Here is an 18,501-nt window from a genome sequence, read left to right on the forward strand (position 1 = left end):
TGTATAGAGTTTGGGGCCTGGGAAGATGGCTCAGCAGCAAAAGTGCTTACCATAAAAGGATGAGGACTGGATTTCATATCATGGAACCAACAATAAAGCCAGATATATGCTATAGTATCATTAGAGACACCAAAACCATGCTGGTTAGCCAGAGTAGATAGAAGGACAATGGACACTGGTTAAGTAGATAATGAATAGTAGATAAAAAAAGACCCTGAAATCAACCTTATGACTCACACAGGGCTACACCTGAGTGAACATGCATGAAATACATGAACATACATGAACATACATGTAGATATCAAAGAATAAAGTTAAGGCTTTGGATAAAATAAGATGTAAACAAATGCTTCTTTTAGCTTAGAATAAAAAAATCACAACTTTCTTTTTAAAGAACATAATGTATGAACATGTATGAATGCACGATGATGGATAACATTGTCTTTTCCCCTCAAAACCTTCATGGTGACTTCAGTTATTACATCATTCAGAATTAGCCTAATTTTGTTGAAAAGAATGCACTTTAGCTGTATTGATATTTTTCTGAAGATAGAAATTACTTTAGAAATAAAGTAAGCATTCCAGTTATTTAGCAAACATGGAATATTGAATACCAGTGTTGTCATTTTCTTGGATCACTGAGGATATCAGCTGACATCTTCTCAAGGGGCATAGTCTTTAATTTTCAAAATGCTCCTTGAAGGCTCTCCTATTTTTTTTCAATATTGAAGACCACATCAAATTTTACAGATTTGTGCTTGCTTTGCTATTGAGCGTGGTGTAAGAAACAAGCAGTCCTTCTGCTTGGAGAACAATTTCAAATTTTTATAGTGACTTTAGAGGATAAAATGGATATGGAATTATTTATTTTCTCTGGAGGTTTCCATTAGAACTGTTTGTTTCCAGATGGAGTTGCAGTTTTGTCCATGAATAAAAATAGATACAAGTTTCATTTTTTTTTCAGATACACATGGCCTTCCCTCAGTGGTCCTCAGGGAGTATTTCAAGGAGGCCTCTCTGTGTTTGGAAACAGCTGACAAAGGACTTTAAATCCTTGAGTCCATGGTTTACTTGCGTTTAAAATGTTTTTCTTTTCCTTCAAGGCAGGCACCCAAATCTTCTATATCTATGGGGAACTAAGCCTCCACATATTAGATTAATTTGAAAGAGAACTGTGGAATTGCCAATAATATTAGAGCTGCAGGGTGAACAAGGAAGATCATTGTTGCCCTATACTGTCGCCCTTCAACAGCCTTGACACTGAGTAGGAAACAATAGAACTATTAGTCAAAATTATGTTTTATTTCTAAGTGTACTTGATTGTGAAAGTATGGTCCGTTTCTCCTTTCTCATATTTTTAACACCTCTCCCCCCCTTATTTTCAGCTTTTCTCACTTGAAACCTGAACCTTGTCAGACCTACTCTGGAAAAAATATTATTAAAGCTCACTGTTTAATTTATACAATGCTAAATACAAAGTAATAAATCAGCAAGTGCAGTGATTTGTACCTGTGTTTTGCAAGTACTGTCTAAACTCAGAAGTGGTCTAACAGACTCTGTCGAACTAGTGTTCTACAAACATTTTACAAAAATATGTAAAGATTCCTTTATAGCAAATACTGAAGCTCCATCAAAACATGCTGTAATTAAATACATTGCTTTGGCATAGTGAGTGGAGTGTTTGCCATATAGACATGAGGATATGAGTTCCATTTCCCAGTATATACATATAAGAAAAGAAAGCAGAGCAAAGCAAAGCTAAGCAAAGAAAAGGAAAGAAAATGTGGACATGTAGTATAACCTGTAGCATTTGTTCTGGGGAGTCAGAGATAGGTGGCCTCTTGGCCCATTTTGGCTAACCAGTTTAGCCAAATGTGTGAGTTCCAATTATACTTAGAAAAACTCAAAAAATAAGGTGTAAAGAATAAGGAATATATATCTAATGCTAACCTCTGGCTTCAACACACAAATATAAATATGCATGTAGATACAGGCATGGACACAGAATCATGGAATGAGAGAGAGTGGGCGGGATAGAAAGGAAGGGAGAGAGAGATGAGAGGATTGAATCAGTCATTTTAAGTTTCCGCATATCCCTAGTACTTAAGCCCATCAATATTAAGTGTCAGCTGCCTCAGAGCAGTAGAGACATTCTTGACCATAATTTTCATTGGTTTTTTAAGAAATTTCTTTTTCTTAATGTACGCTGCATGTGTGAAAGGTGTTCATGCTTTCTGACATGAATATGTATTAACACATGTGTTCAAATCAAGCTTACATATCTTTATGTGTACGTATGTATAAAGAGTCCCATGGGTGCTGTTGAAAATGTCTTCATTGATGGTTTTCTTCCTTATACATTGAAGTAGAGTCTCTCTTCAAACGCACAACTCACCTTTAAACTAGACAAGCTAGTATGATTGTTGTACAGAGTTTCTGTTTTGTAATCAATGGGACTACAGGGAAAATAACAAATCCACTCAGCTTTTAGACTCTGGCCTTCATGCTTGTGAAGACAGTACTGTTCATGCTGGACCTTCTGTTTAAAATCCTGTTTTGTTTGGTTGGTTTGTTGGTGGGTTAATTGGTTTGGTTTTGTTTGTTTTCAGTTTTTGTTTTTCTTTTTTTGGTTTCTCTGTTTTATTTGTTTTTGTTGCTCTCTGTGTGTTTGTGAGTGTGTGTGAGTGTGTGTTTTTTGCTGGGATACAACTTGTGGCCTGACGCATAGTAGACAACTTCTCTCATGTTCTATAGCTCATTTGGTCATTTGTAGAGGCCTGAAGTTTGATGTGATTCTGTTTGTAATAGCTTTGTATAATAAGCATACTGAAAAATACACACAACATACATACTGTGTGGCATCAATTTACCAGCGCTCAAGAGGTTTCTTTAACTTCAAGTTCACTTCAGAATAAGAACCTTTAAAATACACCTTTATGTTAACACAGGAGAAAATCTCTGTGCTAAAAATTCAATTTGGAGAGTTTCTGATCTAGTACTGAGTTGATCATTCATGAATGAGGCCACTGAGCAGCCACTTAGCACTGCCTCATAATATATTAATAGGCTGACTGCCTGGCCACTAAATGACCAGGTCTGAAAGTATCTCAGGGTCTGGTTTGGCAACAAATTTTAGCATTTCTATGGAATGTAAGCCTCTTTAATTTGTGGTATAGACATGTTAGAGGGATCCACAAATTGAAATTCTAACTCTTAGGTGGACCTGAGCCAGTGTGACTTACTCTATGTGTGTTGGTGTGGTGTGTGTGTAGGCTAGACAAAAAGCTGCAGAAGCCTCTTCTCCTCTTCCACTCTGTGTGTCCCAGGGATAGATCCCAGGTCACTAGGCTAGGGGACAGTGCCTTTAGCTACTGGACAATCTCCTGAGCTCAGTATTCAGGTCTTCAGTGAGGCAGGTAAAATAAGCAAACTGACTCTTCTGCCTGCTTTTTCCCATGCATCAAAAGTTACAAAAACTGTTTCTGTGATCAAATTCATCTCTCTCCTACTTAGAGACTTACAAGTCACCAGAAACCTTTGAGGTCATCAGCACTACAACCCCATCTTTATTGTGCCTACACAGAAAACACAAAACAAAAAGCATAGTAAACTGGTGTTTAAAATTTCTCTGCCTCCCAATCATTCACGCTTCCTTTTCAAATCCACATCCCACATTATCAACAATGGTATATATTACTGTATGGTCATTTTTCTTCATTTTTCTTTTGCAAATACACTCCAAAAAGTCCACTTCAGGTTTAAGTGTCAGAAAAAAATGTTGTCGGTAGCTTCTCCAGTTTGGATCATGCAGATATTAGTTTGTTGTATTTAACTTAGGCCCACTCACATCTGACTGAACTCTATTCAGCCAGAAAGACCACCCTGAAATTGATAAAGGTCTCTTTTATAAGAGGATAGAGCTCTACTCACATTTTATATGTTAATTTGAAGACTACTTTCTGAAGTACACGAAGACCAGGCAGTAACTACGGAATTGATGCTAGGTGAAAAGACAACCTCTCAAAGTTCAAAGTGACTTACTTTGGGTATCTGTTTGCAGACATGCTCTTCCATGCACCATGTGTGATTCAATCAGAACTATGTGCACCTGGGCACTCTGATAATATTATGAGTACATTATTTTATCTTTATTGAAACGTAACAGATTGCTTCTATTTTCAGAAGACATTGATATTTCAAAAGGTTATGAATGCTGTGCTCTTTCACATGTTATCACATCAGCTCTACCTGTCCATGATATCTAAGCACAAGCTACTAGGTAATACTTTAGCTTACCCACAGTGGTTGTTAGGAACTGATGCTGTATGATAAACAACAGGAAAGAGTCTCCAATAACGTTTCAGAACACAATGATCAGGTAAATCAAAATGAAAACGTAAGTCTCCTTGGAAAAATCTGGTACGAAGTATTTTATGTTTTTGTGGGAATATGTGGAGGACATGGAGATGCTTAATTTGTTTTCAATAATAGCTTCCTGACTACAGTTACAGTGAAAAGAACAGCCTCCCACTCTGAAGCCATGTACCCACGAGGAACTGTATTCCCTCAAAATGTGACCCAGAGTAAATTCTCCTCCATTTAATTGCTTCCTGTCAGCTTATCCCCGCCAGCGGAGACCCAGTTATTCAGGGTCCCGAAGAGGCTTTCTACCTGTGGGCCAAAATGGGGGTGAAGAGAAGAAGGAGACCAAGCAAGATTCTGTTGTCAAGGTCTCCTTTATTGAGAGAAATGTACAGCATTTAAAGCTCTGAGGCAGGAATAGAAGCAGGAACTGAAGCTTAGGGTGGGGGAGTTTGGGAAATGCCCAAGGATATAAGGTGAATCACTACACTGCAAGATATCCTCCTATAACAAAGAGGCAACAGTCTTCCGGGGACCTGTTCTTTGAAAAGGTCTAACCCTTCTTAGGAATCCGCTCAGGGACATCTGGTGTTTTGCTCAGGCTGAAACATCCTGCCATTGCTCCCAGGGTCTTCCTGGGAGAGGCTCTTAGTTCAACAATCTCAAGTCTGTATGGCAGTCATTTCAAGGTTAAACATCTGTGGCCATGCAGCCCAGAGTCAAGTAGCCACCTTGAGCTATGCAGTCACAAAGCGGCTAGGCCCAAATCCAATACGGCTTACTGCATCAGCTATTTTGTCACAGCAGCCAGCCACAGGTACACCAATCATTCACTCTGAATATCCTGTGTCTTCTTCAGATGCATTTTGCATTTCACATTTACAGGGATCATACTACCTTTTACTAACACAAGCTCAACCTGTTCAGTGTGATGCTCTGTGATTTCTGTACAGTTCTGGAGTCTGCTTGCACACAAATGTCCTACATTGGTTATGCAGCTCTTTCCTTAATCTGATGTAAACTGAAACAATGGATTACACATTTCAGTAATCAGTTCCCCAATTTCATCCTTGAGCTACTTACAAAATTCTTGGGCGATTTTCTCCTATCTTCTTGATTTACACACATTTATTTTGCCAACAGTCATGGTGTGTTCTGAGTATTTATTGCTGTTTTATATACTATTTTAAGCCTAACAGTTTCAGAAAACAATTTCAGAGAAAGAATCTCCTCATATCAACATATGTTTTTTAAGCTATCATTGTGTATCAGGCTACATGAATGGAAACCTTCTGTATGCCCTGAAACATTAAGAGACTAAAATATGGCTTCTCTATAACAAGCCCTACATTCTTATTTGTATATGTGTATGTGCTACACACATTTGTGTATTGTGAAAATACAGTGATCCTCCTGTCTCAGTCCCTGACAGCCCAGGGTATGTAGGTAGGCACACTCTCAAACCTGGTTTTATCTTTGTTTTTGTTTTTGTTTTTTATTTTTGTTTGTTTTTGTGTTTATTTTATGAGATTTCAAGGGATCCATACATAAGATATAGACCTTCATGCTTATATACAGAGTATTCTTAGCAACTACTCCATCTCCAGTCTTTGCTTTTATATTTTTAAAATAAAGTAATAAGATTTCATATAACAGTATACAATCAAAGACATTTGCAGAGATTTCTGTGGCCTGGAACACACTGTGTTACCCATGATAATTACCTACCTCATCCTTCAGAGTGCTAATGAAACTAGCCACTGTGTCGGGTGACTGGTAGGATTTTAAAGACAATTTTTTCATTTATTTTCTCACAATTTACACTTAGAAGTGTAAACTGTAAGTGTTAATTTTATAGATGAATATTATTTAAAAGAATATTGCAGATTAGTAGCAATACTGTATGAGCTAGAGGACAGGGACATCTGCTGTGAGATTGTCTTCTCTAAAATCTACAAGAAAATTAAAAGAAGTAGGGTGGTGGGGTTAGGGATAAGGAGTGGATCTGGGAGGAGTTGGGGGAAGAAGTGATAGGTGAATATGATAATGATATATTGTATGAAGGACTCAAAGAATGAAGAAATATATATGAATATACACATATACATGATTTTGCTAGTAAAACTCCAGAAGAACCAATACAAGCTGTCTTTTAAAAAAAATCAGTTAAGAACTCTATACACTTAGTCTGTTAATTTAACAGGGACCACCAATGAAAAAATTACTTGCCAACATGCAGCTGGTTGAATCAGCCATGACCATGGATAGATGTGTAACTTGCCCTGCACATCTTTGCCACCAGCTATGACAGGTGTAGATGTACCTGCCTCCTGACAGCCAGCACTCATTCTTTTGCATTTTCTACTCAGACAATTTGATTTACAGATGGCCTTGCTTATGACGGAATGATGTACCTCAAAATGGAGATTTATTTTCACATTGTTTCTGCTTTAAATCACCAAGTATAGACTAATGAAGCTCAGTGCCCTCCCTGAGATTTCCCAGTGACTTTCTATGGTCTTTTCTGACCTGGACTCTTAAGACTGAAGGAACCCTGCTGGGAAGGGAGGAAGGAACAGCTTGCCAGATCAACATTTGGTGCTTGTCGCAGCCTCAGCATGCTTCTCTTTAGCACAGGGTCCTAAAACTTCCGGAGAACTTGTTTCAGGGCACTTCCCTCAGTGGGGTCTAGCCTTTTCAGAAGTTAATTCTTTCCCATATTTACCCAGGTGATATTTAAACACATTCCATAGACAGGGAGTCAACGTGCAGTTTTCAAGATTAATATTTGTAAGGACACTTTCTGTAAAAGAGCAAATAGGAAAACTGCAGCGCCCCCATCCCAGTTACATTTGTAGTAGAATACAATCCAGCAGTTGACATCAAAAGATTGCTTAATATTCACTATTATGGATATTAATCTTTTGTCAAATTATTCCATGTTTCCCAGAAATGTCAGCTAATAATAATAACAATAATAAAAATATACATATATACATATATATATGTATATATATATATATATATATATATATATATATATCAACTAGGTCTGGAAGACTTTATCCATAGAATAGAAGAAACAGAATTAGTATTTCAATTTTAACATAGTTTGCTCTTTAAGATTTATCTCATTGTGTTAGTAAATATAATACTGATACTGTGATGTCTGAGAGAAAGAGAATTACTTTTACTTGCCTTCTCTTTACTGAGGGGTGTGAGTGTGTATGTGTGTGTGTGTGTGTGTGTGTGTGTGTGTGTGTGTGTGTGCATATGTCTGTGTGTGTCTGTGTGTGGATATGTATCCATACATGCAATGTGCATGCATGTGTACTGATATACATGAACATGAATGTGCTTGATTGTGGAGGTAAGACCTCAAAATTAGGTGTCCTTCCTCCAAGAATTTTTGTAGACAGGTTTTCTCAGTAGTCTGGATCACTTGAATTTGGCACTGCTGCACACCAGCAGATGCCAGGAATCCACTTGTTTCCACGTGTCCCATGCTTGGTTTACAAATGATCACACCACTACTAAACTTCTTACTTGGATTCTGGGACTTGGACTTAGATGCTCTTAGCTTTTTCCCTTGAAAGGCAAGTGTAATATTGGAGGCTGACCTTACATGAACTATAAAATAGAGTTTCAGAAAATGAACATGCCTTAAAATGCCCCATAGGTTTTGTTCAGGCACTGTGTTGAGCTGGGCTTGGGGAATATCTGATGCAATAGATCAGAGTAGGGCAAAGAATTTATATTTCTATAAAAATGTCAGGTGATCATGGGGCAATTATGGTTATGCCTTCATTATTTGAAGCTCTGTGTAAACCATAAGTGGATTCGTGCACTTGATGAGCTTTGACAGGAAGTAAATGGAAATCTATAACCATTGTAAAAGCTGGTGTGTGGCATCCACTTGGGTAAGGTACCCTGAGGACATTGACTCTCAGTTTCCTTAATCTAAGCTTTGCATACTAAAGAAAGAACAAGCCTAAAATGTCAGCAATTTTTGAGTAAACTAAAAGCACAATGGGAAAGGTAAGCTCTCCTTGGGTTATAGGCAGAATTATGCAGGCAAGCTCATTAAAGACAAGTAGCTCAGATGCCTTGTAGCTGACAGAATAACCATAGAAGAGCAGGATAGAGTTGCTGACACCAATAGAAAAGAACTTTAGCCCCAAATCTATAGCCCCAGGTGTCTACTTAGCATGTAGTTAAATGGAAAGCTTCCTGATCTGGCAAGGGCTGCTGGAAACAACAACAACAAAAAAAAAGCTCCCTGGCTTTTAAATAAGAAAATAGGATCAAAGGAAATGCATCTTCAATAAGATTATGAGCTCATTATCACAATAGCAGACAGTGCTAAGGAGAAAATTTTGATATAAAAACCATGAGGCACAGTTGCTCCTGAGGAGGGCTGTGCTGTTGTTGCCTCAGTGTGAGCTGCAAGCACAGAGGGATAATACAAAGTTGGTGGATGAAGTTTAAAAATAAAAGTGGACCAACCAACACCACAAATGAAATATGGAGGGTGCAGAACGCATTTGTTTCATGTCTATCCTCTCTTATAATGGTTCCATGCATAAACTTCTTTCCTCTGTCTGAGAGTATGCAGATCTTTTCACTACGGTTCTAAACCAATGAGAAACACCAAATGGAGTCACAACTTGCCTTCAAAATATATGTTTCACTATATTAAGCTATACATTAAGCTATACCTTATAGATGAAGGGAATAGTTAATTTTTTTCCATCAAAGGTATCACAGAGAGATGTCACCAATGATCAAGCAAATGCTCATCAGTAAAGAACTCACAGACTTAATTTCAGTTCATTTCTCCTGATCCATGTGCACAACCACCAGCAACTCTACCTGTAGTGGATCCATTACCTAAAGCCTCTCAAAGCATTGTACTCATACACACACACACACACACACACACACACACACACACACACACACACACAAAGCTACAACGAAATTTTAAAAGAAAGTGCTCTTAGAACTGTGCTGGAGTTATCAAAGAATGCTGGGTCCCTCATTTCTTGTCTTATTTGATTATAATTTAGAATATCAAGTATATGTACAAAGATTTATTTGGTTTTAAAAGTAAGACTTGGCAGTCTTCTCTGAGAGAAAGACAAATGTGTAGAAAGAAACATCATGAAGATCTGTGTGAAGACGGGGAGGTACATGTTTTAGGATTTTTGGTAGATCATGTGCCATGGCAAGTTTTCCTTAGAAGCAATTTTGACTTTATAATGATTTGGCTACATTTTTCTCTCATTGTTTTTCTGGCAAGCTACAATGACCAAAGGCTACACTTCTGTTAATAGATTGAGAAACTTCTGTTATCTAGAAGGGATAAGGACTAAGCCAGCTATGCTTCCCTGCTACTGTGGGTCAACTTCAGGTGGACATGATCACATTAAATGCATAGTTTCCTGGGTATACTTGTTTAAACAAAGACTACCTGCTTTCTCTCCTAAGTGGCTCAGGCTAACTCTCTTACACTGTTTGTTGTTCTTCTCCTGTCCATGTAGAAAACTCTTTGTGTTTTGGTTTTGGGGTATGTGTGCACATCCACGTGTGGCTACATGCATCTCTGTGCATGTATGCATCCCTGACTTAACCTAATGTAGCTGCTTCTATGATGTGCTACTATTTTAGACATTACATTTATGTCAGTTCTGTATGCTTGGGAGAATGGAAGAAGATACATACATAGGGCTTATGTGGCTCAATGAGTTAAGTACAAAAGCTCTTGCTGCATAAGCAGAGATCTGAGTTCCAATACCACACTCATATGAACTGCCAGGTGTGACAACACACAGTTGTAAGCCAGAGCTATACAGGGCAGAGAGAGGAGAATCATAGTATGTGCTAGCTACCAGATAGCTCAAAGTTCAATCAGATACACTGTCTCCATCGAGTAAATCAGAGAGTGACAGAGCTGAATACATGTTATTCTACTCTGGACCTTGCACACATGCACTGGGATACATATACCCTTAGGAGAGATAATAGGAATCTTTTTTTAAACATGTCAAGTATCTGGGTACCCTTTCTATTGAAATAGCTTTCTCCACACCTGGAAATACTAAGGTCGCATTACTAGTATGGATATACACATGCAAGTGACTGTACAGCCATGGACTTCTAGGTATAAAACACTCTGCTGGCCTCTCTCCCAGTCCAGGAAATGGTTGATCAATGAGTCCTGGTGTGATGTTGGTCTGCTTTTCTTTTCCTACTGGGTATTCTAGTCTTAGCTCAGCCATCATCTTTTGTGTACCTCTCTCATCCCACATAATATGTCAGCTTGGCAGTGTTCTCTTTTGGGATGTATTTGTCACTTACTAATTTCTGAAACAATTAAATGATAACTCTTCAAATGGCTTTGTCAGTTCTGTGTAATGAATAGACCAATAATCATGTAAGGAAATGCAAGATTGAACTTCCAGTGACAATGTGGAGAGATTTTAAAAATAGTGTAACAGAACTTAAAATTTTAAGGTCTATAAAGCTTGCAAATTAATGTTAATATTTATTAACTGTTCTTTTCTGGAACCTGAAGTCTTCCAAATGGCTGTAATTAAATGTACAGACATGAATGAAAAAAAAATCTTTCAGGAAACAAACCTAGTACTTATGCAAGAGTTGATAGATTCTGTTTACACATGAAACATATATTCATGTAAATATATATGTGCACATACAAATGTACATCTTATCATTCAAACATAAATTTACTTATATATATACTTAAATTAAATGTATTTGTGTTACATATATATATATATATGAATTTTAGCATGCTACACTTATCCTGAACTGTACATTATAACCATTTAATTTTTTAACATTTTGATGCTATTAAAATATCTAGAAAATGTTGAATAAATATTCTTCATATTACAATTTTAATTTAGCAGTGAAATGTGACATGTAAATTGTGCCAAACTGTATTAGGTTGGATTAATGGAAACCAGTATCACTGCAATGAGAAACCTCAAAGGCACAGCATAGTGATTTATACCTCTGCACCTAAGCACCCATGGCTATTAGCAACAGTTCTCAGCCATGATATGAGGAAGCAATGAGGAAGTTGGTCCCTAACATTGTGCAAAACGACAGTGGCATTAGAATAGGAGATGATTTCTCCATCCTGTAGCAATCTTACCAAGGGAATAGTCAACAATTTAGGAACCATGAGATTTCTATTCCTTCTCTTAACACCAAGTAAGACTAAGTTCCTTAGTCTCTAAAATCTACAAATGGTACTATAATCTAAGAATATATCTAGGGATGTGAATAGCATTAGTGTTTATGTGCTTGTATGCAGGTACTTGGGTTTTGGGTTGTGCACACCTCTGAGAGAGAACAATTTCAGGTAGCATTTCCGAGACATTGTCTACCTTGTTTATTGTATTGAGGCAGAGCTCGTACTGGCCTGAGATTCAAAAGGAGACCCTCATTGAGGCCCAGGATTCCACTGGTCTTTCTCCCCAGCTCTATGGTTACAAGTAAGCATCATCACACATGACATTTTTAAGGTTATTTCTGAAGATACAGAAGAGATCCTTATGCTTCCAAGCCTGCACTTCACTGGCTTTACTATCACCCTTATTAAGCAGTATGAATTTCATGGCACTCTTACCATTTTAGATTTGAGGTGTGGTTGGGGATTTAGCTCAGTGGAGAGTGCTTGCCTAGCAAGCGCAAAGCCCTGGGTTCGGTCCGCAGCTCCGAAAAAAAGAACAAAAAAAAAAAAAAAAAAAATTGAGGTAAGTGTTGTAAGTCCCCATAGTGGCCTTACCTCAGGAGCGCCACCTACAGAGCACAGATTGACAAAGTGACCGCTGCAGTAGCATGACGGTATAAGGTTTTTAATGCATGTACATGGGGTTGCAAATCCACGAAGGGAGAGGCAACCCCAACCCAAAAAGCACACAACTTTTCTTCATTACAGAGGGCAGACTTCAGCAACAAGGTTAGCTGGCCTATTCTCATTGGTGGTACACAGGACAAAGGATCTGGTGCGGTATTGGCTGGCATGCTCAAGGGGCTATTCTTTGCTCAATTAGTTACTTTCCTCATCCAGTTCTACACCTGGCCTTGGAGAATCACTGGGAAATGGCTAAATTGGCATGTCCTTTAGAGGTGAGGGAGGAACTGGGTGGTCGGTCAGGGTCAGGTTGACACCCTGTGGTTGTTCTCAAGATTCATCTTGGGAGGGGGTCTTTCTAGGAGCAGTTCTTTTTGTTTTGTCTTAATTAGCTTAGTCAGAATTGCCTCAATATCTTGATCACCAAAACTTTATCATATCACAGGGCATCCTGATGTCAGATGTATCTCTTAAAAATGTCACAAGTTTGTCATAGACATCCTGACCACCAGATGTATTTCTCAAAACTTTGATTTCATAACTTTGTTTCTCATATCTATGAAACTTTGAAACTTTATTTCTTCAGAATCAAAGGTGACTGAGCAGATTCAAACAATTTTATTATATAAATATTTAAATATTATTGTTTTGTGCATTTCCCCCATGTAAAGAATGTTGGGAGTCTATTTAGAACAGCCCTGTTTGTCTGAGGTAGGTTTAACAGATGTCTTAAGGATGCAGGCTCTATTGCTCAGAGTCATAAAGTTCTGTTCAGGATAAGATTACCCAGTAGCAGGGTTCAAAATCAGATTTGCCTAAATCCAGAGCTCACTCCTAAATCTGAGCACAAAAGAAAGCTCAGCTAAGCACTTTTAAATTAAAATGATGCAAATGAAACAGTTTAATCATGCTCCAGGGATCCTCTCAGGAAGCAATCTGCCTCCCCATTTTACCTAAATCCCTGGGGCAGACACAGGTTTAAACAAAATAACTAAAGTGGGAAACAATGAATTCAATCAGTCAAGTGGGTCACAATAGAAGCAGAGTCTGTCTACCATCCTTATGAGTATCCATTCTGCTAAACACTCTGATTAAGTAGTGCCTAGCCTAGAGATTTACAAAGTCATCCTCATTTAATTTTTGTTTCACTTGTCTTGTGTAAATCAGAAAGACATATAAATTATTGAACCAGAAATCTATGTCCTTTATATGCTTTATTGACCCATCACCTGGGGTGAGACAACTAAGAGACTGAGAAAGGATATGACTATCTCCAAGAACCAATTTTTTTTTCATTTGACTCTGAATCAAGGCATCTATATATCTGGACTTGTGAGCAGGCATTGCTTGTATTATATTTAAAGACAAACTATCAAGGGAAATAAGAATTTACTTAGCTGTAGGAGTATAAAGGGCAATGGGCTGAAGAGATAGCAACATCATAGGTAAAGTACTTGACACAAAATTTGAGAACCTGAATTTAAATCACAGAACCTAAGTAAGCATCTGTCATCCTGGCCCTCCTGCAGGCGTGGGCAGAGAAGCAAGGATTCTGTGAAGTTTGTGGACCAATTATACTTGCATACACAGGTGTTAACAACAGGAAACCCCTGTTATAAAGAACAGAGAAGGTGAAGATCAGCATTTAAGAATGTGACTTTCATACGCATACCATTGCCTGCTTACATAATTACATATACACACATAAACACACCACACACACCCCAACACACACACACACACACACACACACACACACACACGAACATAATCACGCGCACATATGGGGAAAATGGTAGAAAAACAAAAGTGACTATACTCTTGAACTCAGGGGAATTAGAAGTGGATACTGTAAGGTTCAATCATGATTTTGGCTCATTAATAACCAATAGATGTGTATGAATAATCTAATTGTGGTTAGCTGAAAGTTTTCCCCCAAATCACTTCTGCACCAAGAATGTCAAAATATGATCATTTTGGAAACAGTGTGTTCGCTGGTGTGGCTAATCTTTATGTGAACTGTCTCTGGAATTAGAAAAGCCTCTAAATCAGGTGACTGGTGTGTTTATCAAGAGCAGAGTATGGGCTGGGGAGGTGTTGTGTAAATAAGTACTTGAACATTCCATTTCCATTCTCAGAACAGAAGCAAATGAAACTTTCTTTGTTTTTTGGCACTTGTAATCACAGGGATGGAAATGCAGAAACTACTAGATCTCTGTAGTTCACTTGTCACACAGCTGCACAGTGAATTCCTGACATGAGTAGAGGTTTATCCACAACCAACCACATCAAACTATATAGCACTTAAAGAACAAAGGCTCATCTCTGGCCTTCACACATGCTGCTCTATATATGAGTCATAGACAAAAGGGCAGGACTGGTCTTATGCATTTACAAGCCAAAAAATACCACTTGTAAGAGCCAATCAATGCTGGGAGGAAACAAGGGATAATACTCCATGGATACTTTCCAAGAACATACAGCCTTACACGTCTTTAATATGTGAAGTTCTCATCTCCAGGCTTATGAAATAGTCTTGATATTGTAAATCATCTAGTTAGGGGGAGTTTGCTTTGGCAACCTCAAGGTTCTGTATTTCCATACCTATTGTTTTTGCTGAAAACCTTGTAAAACTTGTAGTCACTGCCCATAAGCCAGCATGACAATCCTACAAGGAAAGGTAATGTGAACTCTACTCAGAAACAGCAGCTTATCTCTGGCCTCCACAGATAGTTTCACACATGCTTATATTTGATTAAACACTACAATGCCCAACCCAAGGACTTCTCACATCCTCTAGGTCATCAGCAGTGATTTTCTTGCTACTGCAAAATTGCTGTCTATAATGTTTCTCCTCCCTCTAAAGAGTTCTTGCTCAGGGTAACTGCATCACTGGGATTCACCATCAGTTCCCATATTCCCCTGTAACACTCATCTTCATAAATGGAAACTTTCTCTCTATGTAGACAAGAATCGAATGGAGTCAGCCATACTTATCATGATACAGTTGCTTAACATAGAATTGTATGCTTGCACATGTGGATTGATTTCATATGGTTCCCATCTTAGGGCTGAAACATTATTTCTGATATTTTTCTACAATCTCTAGGAATGTTATTGGTTGAGTGAGTCTTACCCATGAAACAGAACAGGATGTTTGGTAACAGGAGACCAGCCGAACGTAGCTTCCATCTCTCTACTTTGTGTTCCACAAAGGAAGTGCCTAATAAAATATTTGCCAAATATTTGCCCTGGTTGGCTCATTCTTCGTGATATAGATGAAATGTTTTCTAAAATGACTTTAGCATCATTATAAATTTGACTTGAAAGCTGTTCAGTTGGTGCATTTGTTGGGGATTATCTTTGCCCCATAGCTCATTAAGCCTGCCCTTACATACCTCAGTATCCATAGGATCAGCAAAATGTGGAAAGTGACCTATGTAAATAGCCTGACATAAAGGAAATACCTACACCAATGGGGATCATATCACAGCTCTGCTGGGTGACTATAGATGTGGGGTGTGGGAACTGAATGAGCTATAGTAGAAAAGGCAGCCTCTAATTGCTGAGGCAAAGAAGAAGAGAAAAGCTATCATTAATGTATACCCAGAAAACAGTTTACAAGTTTTAGCAAAATCATATATTGCTTATGTACTATGCTCTTTAAGTGAACAAAGAGAAAGACATGTGAAAACAGTAATTTATAGGTTTTTGGTATTATTTGGGAAATCATGATTATTAGTCTTGGCATCTCAGTTACAAAACTGTATTTGGGCAAAGACATTTGCTAGAAGGCTTTTTCATCAGCCATCGACTGTCATAGACATAGGGCACCTTCTCTCACTGCTTAAAACTCAATGGATATTTCATATTTCCAAATCAATCAATCTGGAACAGCTATATACTGTGTAACAGTGAAATTTATGCATTGGTTGTTATGCAAAACTCCATAATGACATCGTCCTGTGAATCTACTACCACACTGCAAACTTGAAAGGAATCCAATGAATGAAATTCAAAACTATAGCAAAGAAGACTGCATGAGTAACTCCAAGACTCACACACACTTTGACAATAAAAAAAATAAGTTTCATCTCTGGTAATTTGTCACAGGTCCAGGACAATGCAATACATATCACAAACATGTGACTTTTAAGATGATGCAGGAATGAATTTAAAGGAAATTATGAAAACTTGAAGTAGGTCATCAGAGACATCATACAAAATACACATATGTTGGGGCTGCCCTATTTTCTGAGAACTGAGCTGCTATTGTTATTTTCAAGACATCACTGGGATACCTGGCCAGTACTGGCTAGTAAGTAAACTTGAAGACAGTGAGACTCAAAAGTAAGAGTGGCTCATGAAACACTACAGTATGATGCTGATGTTGTAAAACACTATGTGGCATAAACTAATTAGTGTTTAAAAGAATCTGAGACGACACTGCCAATCTTGCACAGGCTGCAGTTGCTGTTCCGTTTTGATATCTGATTTAATTTTATGCAACTTAACCAAACATGTTGTTGATTCCCAGTCATATCTTATGGTTCTTTTCATAAATGTGCTACTGTATGTCTTGTACATAACTGATTGAAATTATTATATTTTTGAGTTATAAGTATCTGCATTATACAATGCGGCATAATATAAAAATTAAAATCTTCATAAACTGACTTACACAAATATTGCAACACCTAGCCAAGTGTTACAATTCATAGATATATTTCATATAGATGATCTATAGATAGATAGATAGATAGATAGATAGATAGATAGATAGATAGATAGATAATAGAAAATAAGGTGAAGACTAAGGATAAATTTGTTTTTGGTGGTGAGCCTCCACATATTTGTTCGTAGGTACATACACACACACACACACACACACACACACAGAGAGAGAGAGAGAGAGAGAGAGAGAGAGAGAGAGAGAGAGAGTACCAATCATCAGCTTCTTTATATGACCTCTCTATCTGTGGGCTTTGATTGCTACTGAAATTGCTTCTTTAAAAATGGCCTCTCCTGGTTTTTCAAAGTGCAAAGTTTGACCCCTTTATGCCTCTAAAATCAGCTTTACCTGTGTGACCCTTACTCTATCAAGTTTGGCTTCCAGCACAAAGTACAATCTTGGCTGCTTCTAAAATACAGCTTTTGTGTGGTAGCCCTTAGGATGCATTTTCCAGAAGACATCACCCGATGATGCTGGTTTCTTAGTCCCTGCTAATTTTTCTGATCTAGCTAATGGGCCTCACTTGTCACAGTATTGCAAAGTTTTCTCATCAGTAGTGCTGGATTACTCCTAATTCTTCAGACCAAGTTGTCTGAAATCACAGATTCTACCTTCAAAATAGAAAACAACCTAAATAGATACTTTCAGAAGCTCGAAATTTTCCTCTAAAACTATGTGTTGGTCTTTATCTTTTGCATCGATCTTAACACAGTTATCTTCTAGGATCCCACAAAGCAGCTTCCTCATATATGAAATCTCAAGGGCTAATCCAACTCGAATATCCAAATTCCTTTTGTAATCATTCCTAAGACATATCAGGTCTATTAGGCTTATAACATCAATACTCCACCTGGTACCAATTTATTTCTTAGTGAAGTTGCTTTTTGCTGTGGTGAAACACTATGAGAACAAACAAACAAGCACAACAAACACAACAAACAAAAAATAAACCAGATATAACCAAACAACACAAAAAAGAAAAGAAAATGTAACAACTTGAAGAGAAAAGGGTTTATTTTGCTTACACTTCTCAATCTATGACTGAGGAAAGTCAGGGCAGGAACTCAAGCAGGGCAAGAACTGGAAATCAGGAATTGATGTGCAGGCCATAGAGGAGTACTGCTTACATGGCTTGCCCAGCCTTCTTTCTTATAGAACCCAGGACCACCTGCGTAGGACTAGTCCTACCCAAAATCGACTGAGATTTTTCTTATCAATCACTAATTTTAAGCAAAATGAAGGATCCTTTCCTTTAGATCAAATCAACACACAAATTAACAATGGAAAGCTTAAGCAATTTAGTTTTAAACTATATTATTTATGTTTTCTTCTTCAACAATTTCATACATGTACTATAATATCCCATCCTTATGAATCCCCCATCATTCCTGTGACTTCCTCCCTTCAGTCATAAATTTTGGTATTGTTTTGTGACTCATTTTAATTAACCAATATTATCCATATTACCATTGTATTAGAAATGTGACCACACTGAAACATGGATCCATTTTCTGTACTC

At 37.7% G+C, this 18,501-nt stretch overlaps 1 protein-coding gene across 6 annotated transcripts in view; it reads left to right on the forward strand.

Annotated features, from left to right (window-relative positions):
* The window catches only part of Cntnap5b (contactin associated protein family member 5B), a 903,457-nt gene that overhangs the window by 232,168 nt on the left and 652,788 nt on the right, over nucleotides 1-18,501 (forward strand). The window lies entirely within an intron of this gene.

The sequence above is a fragment of the Rattus norvegicus genome, chromosome 13 (genome assembly GCF_036323735.1).
Source record: "Rattus norvegicus strain BN/NHsdMcwi chromosome 13, GRCr8, whole genome shotgun sequence".
Classification (NCBI taxonomy): Eukaryota; Metazoa; Chordata; class Mammalia; order Rodentia; family Muridae; genus Rattus; species Rattus norvegicus.